The following is a 3,914-nucleotide window of genomic DNA, read 5'->3' as shown; positions in this document are numbered from 1 at the left end:
CCTGGGCCTCAGAGCACCGAGTGACACTGGGGAGGGACCAGCTGCCCAGCCACGTCTGTGCAAAGGTCGGCGCTTCTCATTCAGATTCACGCAGATTTTAGCAACGCTGCTCACCCCTGCGTCACAAGTCTGTCTGCTGCGCGTGCCATCTCTGACACGGGGCCGATGCCACTGAAGGCGTCCTCCTGGCACTTTTTAGAGGGTTTCCTGCAGCTCAAAGGGAGCCGTGGGCGCGCGTGGCCAGCCTGCTGGAGGGAGGAGAGTCCAGCTTGGGCAGAGCCCGCTGTGCTGTCTCCACGGGACGAGGACTCTGGGTGAGGAAGCAAAGCCCCTCCAACACACCTGGCCATCACTGGCTGGTCCCAGTGGGGCCACATCCCCCATGCTCCGCAGGTCAGAAGACCTCCTTTGAGGTGAGGAGGGCACCGTGTCTTGGAGTTTGCTGATGGGACTCCTGGCCTTTTTCCTCAGGGGGTGCCCAGCTGGAAATGTCCCCCCAGCCCTGCTGGGGATGAATCAGGGACTCTGGGTCCAGAGGCTCTGCCAGGGCTGTCTTCAGATGCGATCCTGTGAGAGCCGCAGTCCGGGCCGTCCTGGTGTGGGAGCATCCAAGGTCTCTGAGGGGCCTCAGGGCCCTAGGTGCACCGGACTCCCGGCACGCGAGTGGGTCTCCCTTCAGCCGCCGAGCATCTGCTGCTCCTCCTCTGTCCTCTGACAGCTCGAGGCCTGAGGCAGGTGGGGGGTGAGGGAGCCGATGAGGCAGCCCTGGCCTGTCCATCTGTCCCTGGGGAGGTGACCACACCTGGAGCCCCAGCAGCGACAGCCTCTGGAGAGTCAGGCGCCCCTTTCAGCCTGGCCCAAGCTCAGAGCCTGCTGCACACCCATCTGAGGACATCACGGGGGACCTGGGCTTGCTGAGCAGCCACAGGCAGGCCGGTGCCGTCCTGCAGCCTGGCGGTGAGCACCTGGTAGGCTTAGACCCCTGCCTTTGGTCTCTGCAGGCTGTTCCCACCCTGCCCTGGGACTGGCCAGCCTGGCTTCGCTGATGGGGCTCATCTTGCCCTGGACCGGGCTGTGGCGATGATCTGACACCCAGGATGCTGTGGAACCAGGACACTTTCCTCGCCGAGCCCTGCAGCCCCTCCTGGTCCCTGGTTCCAGTTCTCCTCCCTGAGGAGCCAATGCCCATCCAGGGTGCCCCCAGGCCCGGCTCACATAACTTCCCCAAATGAGCCCCCTCCCTGCCATACACACGTGGGAGAAGAGAGGAGGGGGCAGCTAGGATGGCCCCAGGAACACACAATCAGGCCCCCAGGAGCCCTAGGAGGTCGAGGAAACGACGTCAGGCAGGAAGGCGGCTGTAGCATGGCTGTGTTGTGGGGTCTTCTGTTGCTCAGGCGGGCCTGCCCCTGGGGGGCTCCGGTCTAGACTCACGCATCTGGGTCCCTGGGTGACAGTCCCCTGTGCTGGCTTGGGTGCTGAGAGGGCTGTGACGGCCAGTGGTTCCTGTCTCCATCACCCCCCGACTCCCGCCCCAGCCACACTTGCACGGAGGTCGCGATGGTCTCACACCACACGCAGAGCACCGTGTCCTCTCCTCCCGACAGGTGGCGGATGGTTTTCCTCCGCTCAGGAGTGGGCGTGGGGATTGTCACTGGAAGGCCACGTGGCCCCAGTCCCTCTCATTACAGCGCTGGTGTGTCCGCCTTCTGTGCTGGGTGCCCGGCCCAGACACTGGTCCTCCAGCCATCAGAGGGAATGGAAATGAGCGGCCGTCCTGGCCAGAGGGTAGACAGCCGCAGACGGGAGCTGCCCACTCACAGCAGGAAGCTCGCAATCAGCTTCTAGCGAAAGGTCACATTTGCAATAAGTAAAAGGAAATGCAGGTAATTGGTTCTGGAGCCCGTAACACCTCTGCAGGCCCTGGGCTGCAGCTGACGGACTCGCAACCTTTTTGTTCAGGTAATTAAAAATGAGATTTCGTGATATCATTAAAAATGAGGGCGAGGGAGCTGTTTTCTCAGATACTACAAGATTGTCAAAGGAGGAAGTAAATGCAGTCAAGTGTGGCACTCGGGTTTGTGAATCGAGGGGGCGCAGCCAAACCCACAGGTTCTCTGACCCTCCTGGATGTGTCAGCAGGATGTTGGGGACTGGAAAGGTCCAGAGGGGTCGGAGGCTCAGACCCCATGGTGGGATCTGGGGAACAATCGCAGAGTGGGGTTCTAAACGGGTCCTGAGGGGCCAGCCTGGTGGCGTAGTGGTTGGGTTCATGCGCTCTGCTTCGGCAGCCCTGGATTCACAGGTTCAGATCCTGGGTGTGGACCTAGCTCTGCTTATCAAGCCATGCTGTGGTGGTGTCCCACATAAAATAGAGGAGGATTGGCACAGATGTTAGCTCAGCAACAATCTTCCTCAAGCAAAAAGAGGAAGATTGGCAACAGATGTTATCTCAGGGCCAATCTTCCTCACCAAAAAGACAAAAAAGAATAAATGAGTTTTGAGCTGCCTCTTTGCCAATGTGAGAGATTATTCACAGACCTGATCACAAGATAAATGTGAGGAAAATGAGGAGGCTGGCCTCCCTCGGCCCCTTCGTCCTTCCCCAGGAGAAGGTGGCCGGCCGGTGTCTGCAGGGCTGCCCAGCTCGGACAGCTGTGCGCCGTTGCTGGGTTCTGCCAGGGGACCGGCTGGGCTGCCCCCCGGGCCTTAGGGACGCTGTCACATGCTCTCCATCTTCACGACAGGTCCCCCAGAGAGTCCAGAGGAAAACTTTGTATCGGGAAATCTCAGCGTTTGTATTAACCAAGGTGAGATGTCACATCTAAAAATAAAATGCAGGCGTTTACCTGACTCATGTTAATTTGTGTATTTTTTTCTTTTTTTCAGTCTCAACTATGAAATATTTGCAGGCAATTTCTTCTAGCCCTAGTGTGGCGGCTCTGTGGAGCGTAGGCGGAATTCCAGTTGCGTGTGAATGACTGTCCGGAATTCAGTGTCACTTGAATGTTCCCATAATTGTGAACAAAGACCCCACCGCTGACTGGTTGACTGCCTTGTGGACCTGGGGTGCTGGCGCCACATCCTGGTCCCTTTGTGTTTTCGTGGCCTCAGCCCCGGGCGAGCCTTGGTCACAAGAGGTCCTGCCTGCGTCCTGAAGACCAGGCCTGGGTCTCCGTGTGAACCCCCCTCCCGAAGGATCAGGAGCCCATAGACCCAAGGGTCATCTTTCAATGAAATACCTTTTGTCTCTTAAAAGAAAAAAAAAATCATGATATTCCAGATCTTCATTTTTTAAGTCACATTTTCTTGGTAGACGTAATTCTCCATAGGATCCATTTAGTTTGTAAATAAAACAATCACTTTTCACCCACATTTCAGGATGAAAAAAAGCAATACTGAAGTAGATTTTTTTTGGCTTTAACAACAATATTGATCAACTAAATCCCAATTTTAAATAAAAACAAAACACTGTGCCAGAGGAATTGTGGTTATTTTCTTGTGCGTTTCTCTTCATAATTTGGATTCCCAGCATTCAATCCTATTTTTAACTAAAAAAAAGGAAACCCTCTGGACTCCGCTGCAGTGGCCCAGGGTTTCTTTGGTTCGGATCCTGGGTGGACATGGCACTGCTCATCAGGCCACGCTGAGGTGGCATCCCACATGCCACAACCAGAAGGACCCACAACTAGAATATACAACTATATACTGGAGGGATTTGGGGGGAAAAAGCAGAAAAAAAAAAAGAAGATTGGCAGCAGTTGTTAGCTCAGGTGCCAATCTTTAAAAAAAGAAATGAATCATAGTTTTCCAGTGACTTGCTGGCCTCAGAGTGCGTTATTCGTTCCACTGAACCACGGATTGTGCACCAATAATGCTAATTTGTCTTGGGTTAAAAGGTGCCCTGTGAACTT

General features: G+C 55.4%; 1 long non-coding RNA gene across 1 annotated transcript; it reads left to right on the top strand.

Moving 5' to 3' along the window:
* Positions 1-1,830: 1,830 nt before the first annotated feature.
* LOC138919768 (uncharacterized) lies at positions 1,831-3,481 on the top strand. The gene is made up of 3 exons (XR_011430301.1): positions 1,831-1,962; positions 2,748-2,810; positions 2,890-3,481. It is a non-coding gene; the product is annotated as an uncharacterized lncRNA (long non-coding RNA).
* The last annotated feature ends 433 nt before the right edge of the window (positions 3,482-3,914 follow it).

This window comes from Equus caballus, chromosome 21 (assembly GCF_041296265.1).
Source record: "Equus caballus isolate H_3958 breed thoroughbred chromosome 21, TB-T2T, whole genome shotgun sequence".
Lineage (NCBI taxonomy): Eukaryota > Metazoa > Chordata > Mammalia > Perissodactyla > Equidae > Equus > Equus caballus.
Note: the sequence above shows the minus strand (reverse complement) of the source record. Positions and strands in the feature narration are given on the sequence as shown.